Genomic DNA, 16,822 nt, shown 5'->3' with positions numbered 1-16,822 from the left:
ATTTAAAAGTTTTATTGAAGTGTAGTTGATTTACAACATTGTCTTAATCTCTACTGTGCAGCAAAGTGACTCAGTTGTACATATATATTCTTTTGCATATTCTTTTCCATTATGGTTTATCACAAGATAATGAAAATAGTTCCCTGTGCTATACAGCAGGATCTTTCTTGTGGTTTATCCATCCTTTTATATATTTGCCTCTGCTAATCCCAAACTGCCAGTCCTTTTTTCCCCTACCCCCCAGCAACCACAAGTCTGTCCTCAATATCTCTGAGTCTATTTCTGTTTTGAAGATACGTTGTTTTGTGTCATATCCACATATAAGTGATATCATATAGTACTTGTATTTCTCTGACTTACTTCACTTAATATGATAATTTCTAGGTCCGTCCATGTTACTACAAATGGCACTACTTCACTCTTTTTTTATGGGTAAATAGTATTGCATTGCACACATGTATCACATTTTCTTTATCCATTTCTCTGTTGATGGATATTTAGGTTGCTTCCATGTCTTGGCTGCTGTAAATAGTGCAGTAATAAACATTGGAGTGCATGTATCTTTTTGAATTATGGTTTTGTATGGGTTCTATTGATTTTATTTATTATTTATTTGTCTTTTTAGGGCTGCACTCCTGGCATATGGAGATTCTCGGGCTAGGTGTCAAATTGGAGCTGTAGTCACTGGCCTACGCTACAGCCACCTGCACGCCAGATCCAAGGTGCATCTTTCACTTACCACAGCTCACGGCGGCGCTGGATCCTTAACCCACTGAGCGAGGCCAGGGATCAAACCTGTGTCCTCATGGATACTAGTCAGATTCGTTTCTGCTGAGCCATGACAGGAACTCCTCTATTGATTTTAAATATTATGTCCATCATATACCAAATTCTCACATGAACATGGGTTAGTTTCTGGGCGCCCTATTTTTTTCATATTGATTTGTTCCCCTAATTCTGAGTCAACACCAGTCTTTGTTTAGTTGTAGCCTTAAACAATAAGGTTGTGTCTTGGTACCTTGTGGGTAAAATCCCTTCTTTATTATTTATTTTCTATTTTTTTGTCTTTTTAGGGCTGCACCCGAGGCATATGGAAGTTCCCAGGCTAAGGGCCGAATCGCAGCTACAGCTGCCAGTCTACACCACAGCCACAGGAATGCGGGATCCGAGCTGCGTCTTCAACCTACACTGTAGCTCATGACAACGGCAGATCCTTAACCCACGGAGTGAGGCCAGGGATCAAACCTCGTCCTCATGGATACTAGTCGGGTTTGTTACCACTGAGCCACAGTGGGAATCCTCCCCTTCATTTTTATTTTTAAAAATAGTCTTCTAGTTTGGAGAGATGTATTAAACCATCTTTTTCTTCTTCTTTAAAAATATACAACAGCTTTAGAGTTCCCATCATGGCGCAGCAGAAATGAATCCGACTAGGAACCATAAGATTGCAAGTTGGATCCCTGGCCTCACTCAGTGGGTTAAGGATCCCGTGTTGCCGTGAGCTGTGGTGTAAGTCGCAGACGAGGCTCGGATCCTGTGTTGCTGTGGCTATGGTGCAGGCCAGCAGCTACAGCTCCAATCAGACCCCTAGCCTGGGAACTTCCATATGCCACGGTGCGGCCCTAAAAAAAGGACAAAAAAAAAAATATATATATATATATATACACAACAGGTTTATTGCTATATAATTCCTATACCATAGAGTGAGCCCGCTTAAAGTGTACTACACAGGGGTTTTTTAGCATATTTACAGACTGGCACCACAATCAAGTGGCGATGGTGAGTGAGCAGTTGAATATATGAGTCTGGAGTTTAAGGGAGACCGTGCTGGGGTTTTACAGCCATGACCCTGGATGAAATCCCCAGGGAGCGAGTGTAGATAGAAAAGAGGTGTGCCAGGGCTGCACCCTGGAGTGCTCCAATATTTGACTCACAGGAGGAGGAGAGGCCCCAGCAAAAGAGACAAGCAGAAACCAGTGAGGCTGGAGGAGGACTCTGGTGGCACAGAAGCCAAACGAAGAAATCTGTTTCAAGCGGAACAAATGCTTGGCCGTATTATTCCTTTGTGAAAATAAAACAAAACAAATAATAAAACAAAGAAGAAGCCCTATCTCTTCCTCAAGTAAAAAAAAAAAAAAACAGTTAGTATACTATTTATTTTCCAGTAAGAACAATTACAAAACTATAAAGTCACTCTGTATAAATTATACAAATCAAATATGGAACTCAAAAGTACAGACAACTCCAAGATTTAATTCCAACAACTAGGAGCTCAAAGCCAGCGGGGTGTAACAATTTATTACTCAAGAGTTTTCCACCATGCTTTGATGGAAACAAATCTTTACTACAGTTTTAATTTTGATTTGCTCTCTCTCTATAGAAATGTTCCCTATATATGACACTTTTCTTTTGACAGTGTAGACAGGAAGTAGTTCTTAATAAATTTTAATCTGGGAAACTGCTTTCTGTACTGGTCAGCATTATTGACAAATACGTCCTGAGAGCTCTAGAAGTACTCAGAAATGCACCCAGTGAATTAATGCTGCAAATGTATGACGCATTTCAACAAGAGGCTTACTAGATTTTACTAACCAGCTTTTTAGTTCCAGATTTTAGTTCCTCATACATCAGCGACTGTCAAGAGCACATTTCTGACATAACTTCATCAGTCATTTCAATTGTAAAGTTTTCATAGATGCATTTGTTTATTTGTATGACTATTTTATATTTCTATATTGTATTTATTGTAGTAATGATTTATACATAGGTATATATAAATTATGTATTTTATTATTTATTTAAATATAAACTATATTTATAATTTATATTTATACTATTATTCAATAATACATTATTTGGAACACTGAAAAGACCATTGTACTAGGCTGAATAATCAGGACCTAATTCCTGGAACCTGTACGTGTAATTTTATTTGGAAAGAGGATCTTTGCAGGTATGATTAAGGCCCTTCAGTTTATCCTGGATTATCCAGGTGAGCCCTAAGAGTCATCACAAATGTCTTTGTAAAAGAGAGGCAGGTGGGTGGAGTTCTCTTGCAGTGCAGTGGGTTAAAGATCCTGTGTTGTCACTGCAGCAGCTCAGTTTGCTGCTGTGGTGTGGGTTCGATTCCTGGCCTGGGAACTTCCACACGCCGCAGGTGCTGTCAAAAAAAAAAAAAAAAAAAGGTAGATGGAGACGTGAAGACAGAGGCACAGACTGGAGTGATGTGGCTATAAGCCAGGGAATGCTGGTAGCCACCAGAAGCTAGAAGGAGCAAGGATCGGCTTCTTTCCTAGAATCTCTGAAGAGAGCATGGCCCTATTTGATGTCAGACTTCTGGCCTCCAGAAATGTGAAAGAATAGATTTTGTTGCTTTAAGCCACCAAGTTTGGTGATAACTGTTTTGTTGTTTTTTGTTTTTTGTCTTTTTGCCTTTTCTAGGGCCACTCTCATGGCATATGGAGGTTCCCAGGCTAGGGGTCGAATTGGAGCTGTAGCCACTGGCCTATGCCAGAGCCACAGCAACTCGGGATCCGAGCCGCGTCTGCAACCTACACCACAGCTCATGGCAACGCCGGATCGTTAACCCACTGAACAAGGGCAGGGATCGAACCCACAACCTCATGGTTCCTAGTCGGATTCGTTAACCACTGCGCCACGACGGGAACTCTGGTGATAACTTGTTATAGTAGCTCCAGGAAACTAATACAGCCCTGATATTATTTAATTATTGTAGATCTTTCTGTTAAATATGTTTTTATATACAATATAGAAAAACAAGTTGAAATTGATCGTAAATGAGCTCACCATAGGAATACAGTTAAAGGGCATTGTCTTTTCCCTTTTTATAGTCTTTCTATATTGGAGAGGTTGGTCTCAATTTTAAGACACTCTACAATTCGTTTAGCCTCATTAATATATTTTCCTTAAACGTCAATTTTTAGTTTTTGTTAAATAATTTCTAACTTCCTTCAGTGTTTTCAAGGGCACTTGTACTTGGATGACCAATAGACTTTTCAGTTGTGATGACATGCCAAAAACTGAATTTTTTCTTCTGCACCCATGGCATGTAGAAGCTCCCGGGCCAGGGATTGAACTCGAACAACAGCAGTGACACAAGCCTCTGCAGTGTCAACGCTGGATCCTTAACCTGCTGCACCACAAGAGAACTTCCAAAAACCAAATTCTTGGGAGTTCCCAGTGCGGCTCAGCAGATTAAGAGTCCAGCTAGTATCCATGAGGATGCAGGTTTGATCCCTGGCCTCGCTCAGTGGGTTAAGAATTGGGTGTTGCTGTGAGCTATGGTATAGATCACAGATGAAGCTTGGATCCCACTTTGCTGTGGCTGTGGCTGTGGCTGGCAGCTGCAGCTCCCATTCGACCCCTAGCCTGGGAACCTCCATATGCTGAGGGAGCGGCCCAAGAAATGGCAAAAAGACAAAAAAAAAAAAAAAAAAAAAAAAAAAGGGAAAGAAGGCAAGCTTGCAGATTTAAAACTTAAATTCTGCTTTTGTTTTTTTGGGCCAGGAATTGCTTGATCTTGAAAGTCTTGTGAGAAACAGGGCAAGGAACAGTCAACCATGCACACATACCACGATGTCAGAGAGAGGGAGAGAGAGCTGAATTTTCTTTCCTTGACAGATTTCCCAATATTGAGTGTCCAAGGGGTCCTGGCAAAAATCTAAGGAGTAAAAACAACGCTGAAAGAAATGACTTCCAATGTATCACTCAAGGCCAGATTATCAGCAAAATATCTCTAAGACTGAGTTACCCTCCAGAAAGAGAATCCACTTCCCCTTGGGAAAGCAGAGTATATAATCCTGTATAGCTTTGCATTATTTCTCTGCAGCAAGGTTTTTTCATGTATGTTGCACCTCTGGCGTTGTGAGACCTGTGTGCACCTGTCATTTCAAAGTGTTAAATAAAATTATACAGTATGTCAATTTTGGGGATTGGCTTTTCTTTTACTCAGCATCGTTTTCTTGAGATCCATCCAGGTTGTTGCGCGTTCTAATGTGTGTTCCCTTGTATTGCTGAGGAGCAGTCTGTGATATGAATGGATCACAGTTTGTTTCTCCATTTGCCCTTTGAAGGAAGGACGTTTGGTTTGTTTCCAGGTTGGGCTGCTGCAAATAAAGTATGAACATTCATGTATAGGTTTTTGTACTTTCATTTTTTTCTGGAATAAAATGCCCCCAGGGTGTAATTGCTGGATTATATGGCAAAGGCATGTTTAGTTTTTAAGAAATTGCAAACTACTTTTCCAGTGTGGCTGTAACACTTGACATTCCCACTAGCAGTATAGGAGTGATCCAGTTTCTCTGCATCCACAGCAGCATTTGGTGGTGTCACTGTCTTTTATTTTAGCTCTTCTGATATGTGTAGTGAGATCAAACTCTGGTTTGTTTGTTTGTTTGTTTGTTTGTTTGTTTTGATTTTTAGGGCCGTACTTGGGGCATATGGAGGTTCCCAGGCTAGGGGTGGAATTGGAGCTGCAGCTGCCGGCCTACGCCACAGCCACAGCAGTGCCAAATCTGAGCCATGTCTGCAATCGACACAGCAACGCCGGATCTTTAACCCACTGAGCAGGGCCAGGGATCGAACTTTCGTCCTCATGGATTCTAGTTGGGTTCATTACCACTGAGCCACAACAGGAACTCCCTCAAACTCTTTTTTTTTTTCCTTTTGAGGGCTGCACTCGTAGCATATGGAGGTTCACAGGCTAGGGGTCCAATCGGAGCTGTAGATGCTGGCCTACACCACAGCTCATAGCAGCGCCGGATCTTTAACCCACTGATGGAGGCCAGGGATCAAACCTGCATCCTCATGGATGCTAGTCAGATTCGTTAACCACTGAGCCACAATGGGAACTCCCTCAAACTCTGGTTTTAATTTACATTTCCCTAGTGTCTAATGATATTGAACATGTTTTCATGTGTTTATTTGCCATCCACATATTCTGTTTTATAAACAATTTGTTCATGTCTTTTGCCCGTTTGCTATTGGATGTTTTATTTTTTTACATTTTTATTTACTTAAATAATTTTATTTACTGTTGAGTTTTGAGAGTTTTAAAAATGTATTCTAGATAATAGATCTTTATCAGATATATTCTCCCAGTCTGTAGCTTGTCTTTGCATCTTCTTCAAATGGGCTTTCAAAGAGCAAAAGTTCTTAATTTTGATGAGAACTAATTGTTTTTTTTGGCTGCACCCATGGGATGTGGAAGTTCCAGGGCCGGGGATTGAACCCTTGCCATAGCAGCTACCCAAGCTGCTGAAGTGACAATGCCAGGTTCTTAACCTGTTTCACCACGAGAGAACTCCAAGACCTAATTAATTAATTTTTTTTTTTTTTGCTTTTTTTCTTTTTAGGACTGCACCTGCGGCATATGGAGGTTCCCAGGCTAGGGGTCAAATCGGAGCTGCAGCTGCCAGCCTACATCACAGCCACAGCAACACCAGATCTGAGCCATGTCTGTGACCTACACCACAGCTCAGGGCAACACCAGATCCTTAATCCACTGAGTAAGGCCAGGGATCGATCCCAAGTCCTCATGAATACTAGTCAGGTTCGTTTCCACTGCACCACAATGGGAACTTTCTTAATTTTTGTTTTTGTTCTGTGGATTGTGATTTTATCGTCTTCCAAACTTGTCCTTATTTCCCTGCAATACATTTCTAAAATGACCTTGAAGAAGGACTTTAGGCATGATATAAAAGTTATACACCATAAAGGGAATAATTGGTATATTTAATTACATACAAAATTTAAAACTTCTTTATAGTAATTGCTAAGAAATTAATAAAATTTAAAAGACAAATACTAAGTAGGAAACAATTTAAAACATAGACATTGGGCCTTCCAGTAGATTAAGCATCTGGCATTGTCACTGCTGTGTGCACAGCCAAAAAAAAAAAAAAAAGCCCAGAAAACAAACAAAAAAACCTCACATATATATCAAAAGGTTAATACTCTTAATATCTAAAGAGCCCTTATAAATGAATAAGAACACACTGTACTATGTCTCATGTGTTGCCTCACATAGAAGACATAATTAAAAATAGACTAGGGCGACATCTGCTTCTACCCATGAAGGATTATGGGGTATGGACTTGTCCTTGAACTATAAACAACTAGAAAACTAGTCAAAATATGTGAAACAACTCTTCCCAGAAACTGAGACAGTAGGCAGGACAGGACTTTGATCCCCGAGACAAGGGACACAAATGGGGAAGAACCCTACGGTCACCCAGATTTTTGCCTAGAAGCAAATTCCGTTCTATGACACAAGGAGGGGCAACTTGATCAGATGCTACTTTGAAAAAAACATCTCTGAAAGACATTTGTAGGGACAAATGAGGAAGTCTTAATATGAACTGAAAATTGGATGGCATTACTGCATTCTTGTTAATTTTCTTAGCTGTGATAGTAGATATTTGGTTATGGTGAAAATGTCCTTAATTTGAGGAGCAGCTCACTGAAGTATTTCCGGGGGAAATGATAAGAGGTCTGCCCATGGCATTATGGAAGTTCCCCGGGCTAGGGATCGAACCTGGGCCACAGCGGTGACTGAAGCTGCTGTAGTGACAATGCTGGATCTTTAACCCACTGTGCCACAAGAGTATTCCTGAAATTTTTAAAATAGTTTATTTTTCAGTAGTTCCTGTTGGGGTGCAGTGGGTTAAGAATCCAACTGCAGCTGCTTGGGCTGCTGCAGAGGTGTGGGTTCGCTCCCTTGCCCTGTGCATTGGGTTAAAGGATCTGGTGGTGCAGCAGCTGTGGCTCGGATTCAACCCCTGGCCATAAAAATGTTTTAAAAAGTAATCAGGAGTTCCCGTAATCAGCAGAAACGAATCTGACTAGGAACCATGAGGTTGTGGGTTCGATCCCTGGCCTCACTCAGTGGGTTAAGGATCCAGCGTTGCTGTGAGCTGTGATGTAGGTTGGCAGCCACAGCTTCAATTGGACCCCTAGCCTGGGAACCTCCATATGCTGCAGGTGTGGCCCTAAAAAGGCCAAAAAAAAAATAATAATAATAAATAAAAAATAATCAAATTAAAAAAATAGTCACTGCACCTATATAGGCAAATGAAATAAGGCAGAATGTCACCAATTATTAAGTCTGGATGGTGAAGACAAAGGCGATCATCATACCATTCCTTCAGTTTTTCAGTATGTTATAAATTTTTCCTAATAAACCCTGAATGGAGAGGGAGGAGTGTCAGTTTAGTCCCCTGGCCTCCTTCCTGGTGGCTGCAACTCAGACCTGATGGCTAGAGCTGAAGATGTCTTTTTTGTTTGTTTTCTACTCATCACAATTGCCTTAAAAAAAATAACAGCTTTGGAGTTCCCTAGCCCAGGAAATTCCCTATGACAAACAAACAAACAAACAAACAACCCCCCCAAAAAATCCAGCTTTACCGAGACATAATTCAGATAGTACATAATTTACTTGTTTTTTTTTTTTTTTTGCCTCACCTGTGGCATGTGGAAGTTCCCAGGCCAGGGATGGAACATACGTCATAGCAGTGACCTGAGACCACCGCAGAGACAATGCCGGATCCTTAACCCACTAGGCCACCAGGGAACTCCTCGCACTTTGGTTTTGATTTGCATTTCCCTGAAGGCTAAAGATGTTGAGCGTTTTTCCTTGTGCTTATTAGCTATTTTGTTTATTTTCTTTGGAAAAGTGCCTATTCAGGTAACTTGCCAATTTTAGTTATTTGTCTTTGTTATTGGGTTATAAGACTTTTCAAAATATATATATAGTCCCTAATCAGATGTATGATTTGCAAATATTTTCTCGTGTCCTTTTTTTTTTTTTGTTTTTGGCTTTTTAAGGCTGTACTTGTGGCATATGGAAGTTCCCAGGCTAGGGGTCCAGTTGCAGCTGCAGCCACACTGAGACCTATACCACAGCAATGCTGGATCCTTAACCCACTGAGCAAGGCCAAGGATTGAACCTGCATCCTCATGGATACTAGTCGGGTTCATTACAGCTAAACTGCAATGGGAATTCTGATAGTATCCTTTGAAGCACAAAAATTTTTAGTTTTTCTGTTTTGTTGTTTTTTTGGGGTTTTTTTTGTCTCTTTGCCATTTCTTGGGCCGCTCCCACAGCATATGGAGGTTCCCAGGCTAGGGGTTGAATCGCAGCTGTAGCCGCTGGCCTACACCAGAGCCACAGCAGCGCAGGATCTGAGCCGCGTCTGCGACCTACACCACAGCTCACGGCAACGCCGGATCGTTAACCCACTGAGCGAGGCCAGGGATCGAACCTGCAACCTCATGGTTCCCAGTCAGATTCGTTAACCACTGCGCCACCACGGGAACTCCAAAAATTTTTAGTTTTGAGAAAGACCAATTTGTCCATTCTTTTCTTTTGTGGCTTGTGGCCTTGGTATGATATCTAAGAAGCCATTGCCAAATCCAAGTTCACACAGTCATTCTGAACTATGAGGTAGGCAGCTAAGGATGGCAGAGTAACTGGATCGGAGAATCCTGGGTCTCTGATGACTAGGAAGCTGCATGCTAGCCTTGGATTGCCAGAGTCTACATTTATTTCACATGAGAGTGAGATAAAGTAAATTATTTAAAAAATCAAGAACCTCTGTTCCCTAAAACACACCACAGAACGAAAGACAGGAGTACAAGAAGATACTTGTAAACACATATAACTGACATTGGTTTCGTGTCCAGAAGGTAGGACAAACTTTTATAAATCATCAACAAAAAGACAAACAACCTATATAAGGAGGGCAATAGAAATAAGCAAAGAGGTCAGAGAAGAGGAAATATGTGTGGCCCATCAACATAGGAAAAAATGCTGGTGTTCCCGTTGTGGCACAGTGGAAATGAATCTGACTAAGATCCGTGAGGATGTAGCTTCGATCCCTGGCCTCACTCAGTGGGATAAGGATCCAGTGTTGCCATGAGCTGTGGTGTAGTTGCAGACTCGGCTCGGATCTGGCGTTGCCGTGGCTGTGGTGTAGGCCGGCAGCTGTAGCTCTAATTCGACCCCTAGCCTGGAAATCTCCATTCGCTGCAGGTGTGGCCCTAAAAAGCAAAAAAATAAAATAAAATAAAATGAAAATAAAGAAAAAATGTTCAACTTTATTAGCAATCATAGAAAAGTACATTTCATACACATCAAAGTAAAAAAAATTAAGAGTCTGTAATATCGAATATTAGCTGTGATGCAGAGCAGTGGGAAATCATACTTGCTTGTGGGAATGTAAATTTGTGTCATCATTTGGAAAACCGTGCTTTGAAGATCCTTATGAGGTTACGGACTAACTGTAGTGGGAGTAACTAAATACACAAGCTGGAAAGACTGTAGGTTGTGGTTAGAAAATGTAATGTTTGAATTCACCATTCAGGAGGCAGAGATGTTTGTGTGATGCCAAAGTGCAAGGGATGACCTTGCGAGGAGCGGCGGTGTGTTCATTGAAGATGATGAGGCATGTTCGCCTCAGCCCAATCAGGACAGAGAAAGCACAGGGGGATTTTAAGAGGCAAAGTTTAACATCAAGAATTATTAACTTGGAGTTCCAGTTGTGGCTTTGTGGGTTAAGAACCTGGCTAGTGTCCATGAGGATGAAGGCCCGATCCCTGGCCTTGCTCCAGTGGGTTAAGGATTCGGCATGGCCATGAGCTGTGGTGTAGATCACAGATGCAGCTTGGATCTGGTTTGCTGCGGCTGTGGTATAAGCTTGTGGCTGCAGTTCCTATTCGACCCCTAGCCCAGAAACTCCTTTATGCCACAGGTGTGGCCTTAAAAAGAAAAAAAAAAAGATTAATGGGAAGAGGAATTTGGAGTGATAAGAGATTGGCTGGTGAGAAGTTAAAGGAATTCTAAAAGAATATAGGAAGAGCAGATACACTGCATGACAATAGAAAAACAGCAGATAATAGTCATTACCCATAATGCCGTGATAAGCTCTTTCCCTGCACAGCTGATACCCAGACCTTGGTAGAGAAGTTGCTGCGGTGCTGAGTCAGGGGAGCCTGTAGGACAGCCACCCTCTGGAACTTGCTGAACACGTGCCCCCCCCCAGGGTATTTCCCCTTCACAGGGTTGGTATTTCACTAGAGACACTTTGCTGCAGAACCACCCAAGGGTGGTGCCAGGGACAGCTGCTCCCCACCGTGTGCTGAGGAAGCCAGTAGCTGCAGCAGGTGACTGCTAAGGATGCTGGGAGCTCGGCAGGAGCCGGTGGAGCGAGTGCACAGGAAACAGGAAGTAAAACCCCTTCTTCCTGTCAGGTCTGCCTACCACCATCTACTCAGGAAACTTCATATCGTGCCAACCGATGAAGGAAAATATATTTAAAGGCCCCAGATACATTTTCACAGCATAAAGAGGGGCTGAGAGGTACTATATCAATTACGGATATAGGAGGTCAAGGAACTGAGTGACCATGTTGTTGAATTGCTTGTGTGCATATTGAAAAGACCCAGGTATTGGCAGAAATTTTGGTGAAACGAAAGGTTACAAAGCAACTTGTTGCTCTAAGTGTGTTCTTGGTCCACCTGCATCAGAACCAAGGAGATATTTTTTTTTTTTTGGCTGCACCCAAAGGATTTGGAAGTTCCCAGGCCAAGGATGGAACCTGTGCCATGGCAATGATCCTAGCCGCTGCAGTGACAATACCGGATTCTTAATCCACTGCGCCACAAGGGAACTCCAAGGGGGTACTTTAATAATACAGATTCCTTCGTCCCCTTGTGGGGCTTCTGAACTAGGGTAATGGGGAATTGAGCCTTGAAACCTTTTTAACAAGTGCCCCAGTAGATTTTTTTAAATGATTTTCATTTTTTTCCATTATACTTGCTTTATAGTGTTCTGTAGATTTAAAATACAAAATCAATTATGAATATTCTAAACACACAAGAGTAAAGAAAATAATGCAATGGGTTACAGTGTAACAGTCACAGTTTTTAACAAAGGTGAACACTTGCCTTATTTCCTACAGGTCTTTGTGTTTTTATGTTTTCTGGCTGCATCTGTGGCATGTGGAAACCCCTGGGCCAAACACTGAACCCAAGCCACTGCAGCGACCTTAGCTACTGCAGTAACAGTGCTGGATCTTTAGCCTACTTTGCCACAAAACAACTCCAGGTCTTTTATTTTTAATGTAGTATTAGCGATTTTGGCTCAAGTTTCACTCTCATTCCTCCCTCCCTCACAAGAGGTATAATTCTTTTCGTACATTGTCATTTGTAAATCGCTGCTTTACACGCTGGAGAGCCTTTGAGAGTGTCTGAGTAGGAGTATTACGGTATTGAAGAGGCGTTTTTGGAAAATCAAGCGAACTGTGCTCTGCCAGAAAGTTCATTAGGACAAGAGGATGGAGACGGGAAAGCCAGTGAAGAGGCAGTTTCAGGGCCCAGGGTGTGTGGTGCTAAGGATGTGAGCTAGAGCTAGAGACCTTTGCTCTTTTTTTAAAATTTGCTTGTAACTTATGTTTCACTTTTGGTGATATCTATATATATATATTTTTTTCTGTCTTTTTAGGGCCACACCTGCTGCATACGGAGGTTCCCCAGGCTAGGGGTCAAATCGGAGCTGTAGCTCCTGGCCTACACCACAGCCACAGCAAAACCAGATCCGAGCCGTATCTGCCACCTACACCGCAGATCACGGCAACTCGGGATCTTTAATCCACTGAGCGAGGCCATGGATGGAACCTGCGTCCTCATGGATGCTAGTCAGATTCGTTTCCACTGAGCTATGACGGGAACTCCACAGGACACTTTTTAACAAATCTTGGCAATGTTACTGGAATACAATACAAAGATTATGGAAATTCGAAATGACAGTCCTGTTTGTAAAAACTGACAAAGCATCTTTTCAGAAAGTTCAGTGTCTGCTTTTTAAGGTTATTATAAAGTCTGTTTCTTCTTTGATAGTATATTGTATGCTTAGATCAAACAATTCATAGATTTCTGTGGCTACTTGTCTGTATAGCCGAAGGAGAGCAGCTAATGCTGCTCATCAAAGTGGATTGACTCTAGGGGTGCCTTTGTGGCTCAGTGGTTTGAGGAGTTTCTGGCACTTTCACTCCTGTGGCTCTGGTTACAGCTGTGGTGCGGGTTTGATGCCTGGCTGGGGAACTTCCAAATGCCATGGGTGTGGCAAAAAAAAAAAAAGGTTTGACTCTAATAATAAATGGAAGAAAAAACTTAGGCTTCTGCTTGAATTAAATGAGCCATTGGTGCCATTTCATGAGAGTCCAGGATGCATTTATTCCACCTTTACTTCTGCCTTCCTCTTCTTCCAGTCTTGACAAGGTAACTTGGGCGTAGTTTATTTATTCATTTCATTTCATTTCTTTTAGACTCTTGTATGAGGTCTGTGCTTTGTGTCGCTGTGACCTCCAGTCTTTCAACCACCGTCGCCCCAGTTCTGTTCCCCTAGTTCACCAACTCCTTTCCACTTCGCTGGCTTCCCTGGCCAGCCAGGGGTCCATGCTTAGTCATTTCACTTGTGTGCTTACAACCGTCCCGGGATTCCTTGCTTTCTTGACATTTGACCAGACTAACCCTAACTTCTAATCTTTCTACCGGTAGAACTGTTTCTTCTGCCCTGAGGAGGTGGCCTTGCTTTTCTGCTTTTACTTTATTGCTTACAGCAATTTGCTATAGCCAGTGTCAAAAACGAGGCAGATTTTCACGTGGATGACCTCAGTGGGCTCAAGCCTATTTTGCACTGGGCTGGGTTTCTGAAATTACCCAGATTTTGTTCTTCATCAAAAAGTGTAAGTGCTATCTCAATAATACTGCCAGATTTGTTTGTCTATAGAGTATAATTTTCATGAGCAATTGTGAAAACTCTTCAAATAACATATCAAAGGAGTTCCCGTCGTGGCGCAGTGGTTAATGAATCTGACTAGGAACCATGAGGTTGTGGGTTTGTTCCCTGGCCTTGCTCAGTGGGTTAACAATCCGGCGTTGCCGTGAGCTGGGGTGTAGGTCAAAGACGTGGCTCAGATCTGGCGTTGCTGTGGCTGTGGTGTAAGCCAGTGGCTACAGCTCCGATTGAACCCCTAGCCTGGGAACCTCCATATGCTGTGGGAGCGGCCCTAGAAAAGGCACAAAGACAAAAACAAAACAAAACAAATAACATATCAAAATGTGTTTCAGCAGGTCAGATTTAAGAATTTCATTGACCAACACATGGATTTTGGTTTATTTGCATTACATAGATTTGGTCATGGGTCAAAAGTCAATTAAAACTTTTGATTGACTATACTTATTTCTCTCATAAATATAATTATACCAAACCAAACACTTGGAGGTCAAACATTTAAGGACCTTTTTTTGACTGCACTCGTGGCATGGGAAAGTTCCCAGGCTAGGGATAGAACCTGAACCACAGCAATGACGATACCATACCCTTAACCGCTAGGCCACCAGGGAAATCCAAATAATTTCGAAAGTTATCATTACAAAATTTTTTGGTTATAAAACTAGTGATAGACACAGCAACATGAATGAATCTCAACGTGGTGCTGTTAAGTGCAAGAAGCCAGAGAAAAGAAGGTTCCATCCTGTATGCTTGCATCTTTATAGGATCCTAGAAAATGCAAACTAATCTACAGGGATTGAAAAGGGATTACTGATTATCTGTCTGGGATTTAGAGGGAAGACAGAGTTGAAAGGGCACTTTTAGGGGGTGATAGGAAGGCTTATCTCAGTTGTGTGTGTGTATGAGTGGATCATGGGGTAATGTACATATGTCACAACTGATTAAATTATACATCTTACATGTGTGAAGTTTATTATGTCAACTATTTCTCAATACAAGTATAAAAAATCATTAGCAAGGAAAAAATCTTTAAGCTATTAAAACATCCGTGTAGCAGGCGCTCTGCTGGGGTTAGTGCTCAGCAAGGCAGATAAGACCCCTGCTCGAGGAGGGTGTGTTCTGGCGGAGGAGACAGATCAACAAGTGATGTAGTCAAGTCTGGTAACTGTCACAGCCGGGGAAGAAGGGGAAGCTTTGAAATAAAAACGAAAATAGATAAATGGGACCTCATTAAACTGAAAAGCTTTTGCAGAGCAAAGGAAACCGTAAACAAAACAAAAAGACAACCTCGGGGGTTCCCATTGTGGCTCAGTGGAAACGAATCTGACTAGCATCCATGAGGATGCAGGTTCGATCCCTGGCCTTGCTCAGTGGGTCAAGGATCTGGCGAGGCTGTGAGCTGTGGTGTAGGTCGCAGATGTGGCTTGGATCTGGGTTTGCTGTGGCCGTGGTGTAGGCTGGCGGCTACAGCTCTGATTCAACCCCTAGCCTGGGAACCTCCATATGCCATGGGTGCAGCTCTAAAAAGACAAAAAAAAAAAAAAAAAAAAGAAAAAAAAAGAAAGGCAACCTATGGACTGGGAGAAAATATTTGCAAATGAAGCTACCAACAAAGGATTAATTTCCAAAGTATACAAAGAGCTCATGCAACTCAATATCAAAAAAAACAAACAACCCAATCCAAAAATGGGCAGAGACCTAAATAGGCTTTTCTTCAAGTTAGACATACAGATGGGCAACAGGCACATGAAAAGATGCTCAATATCACTAATTATTAGAGAATTGTAAATCAAAACTAAAATGAGGTACCACCTCACACAGTCGGAATGCCCATCATCAAAAATTCTTACAAACACTAAATGCTGGAGAGAGGGTAGAGAAGGGACCCTCCCATACTGTTGGTAGAAATGTAATCATTGCAGCCACTACAGCGGACAGTATGGAGTTTCCTTAAAACAACCGAAAATAGAACTACCATATGGTCCAGCAACCCCAGTCCTGGGCACATATCCAGAAAAGACGAACATTATTTTTTTAAAATTTTACTTTATTTTTATTTTATTTTACATTAAAAAAAATTTTTAATTACAGTTGATTTACAATGTTCTGTCAAATTCTGCTGTACAGCAGAGTGACCCGGTTATATGTATACATATATTCTTTTTCTCATGTTATCATCTATCATGTTCTATCACAAGTGATTGGATATAGTTCCCTGTGCTATAAGCAGGACCAATATTATCGCTTATCCATTCTAATTGTAATAGTTTGCATCTACTGTCCCCAAACTCCCAGTCTGTCCCACCTCCACCCCTTGGCAACCACAAGTCTCTTCTCCATGTCTATGAGTCTGTCAGAAAAGACAACATTCTAACTCAAAAAGACACATGCACCCCATTGTTCATAGTAGCACTTTTATTTTTTTAATTTTTTTTTCATAGTAGCATTTTAAAAATAGCCAAGACATGGAAACAACCCAAATGTTGATCAACAGATGAATGAATAAAGATGGAATATTACTCAGCCATAAAAAAGAACAAAGTAATGCCATTTGCAGCAATATGGATGGACATAGACATTATCCTATTAAACGAAGTGACTCAGACAGAGAAGGACAAATACCATATGATGTTGCTTATATGTGGGTCTAAAATGGGACACACATCAACTTATCTATGAAACAGAAACAGACTCACATAAAGAGCATACTTATGGTTGCTGAGGGTGAGGGGAGTGGGGGAGGAATTAGGAGTTCAGGATTAGCAGATGCAAATTCTTACATTTAGGATGGATAAACAACTAGGTCCTACTGCATGGCACAGGGAACTATTTTGGTATTTTGTAATAACTATAATGGAAAAGAATCTGAAAAGGAATAGATATATATGTATAACTGAATCCCTTTGCTATCCAGCAGAAATTAACATTGTAAATCAACCATACTTTAATAAAATAAATGTTTTGAAAAAAGGATCCTGGAGTTCCCTTGTGGCTCAGCAGGTTAAGGAT

The sequence above is a fragment of the Sus scrofa genome, chromosome X, assembly GCF_054392235.1.
Source record: "Sus scrofa isolate SSC_HxYL_T2T_F1_AM1 chromosome X, Sscrofa_HxYL_maternal_Yorkshire_Landrace_v2.0, whole genome shotgun sequence".
Classification (NCBI taxonomy): domain Eukaryota; kingdom Metazoa; phylum Chordata; class Mammalia; order Artiodactyla; family Suidae; genus Sus; species Sus scrofa.
Note: the sequence above shows the minus strand (reverse complement) of the source record.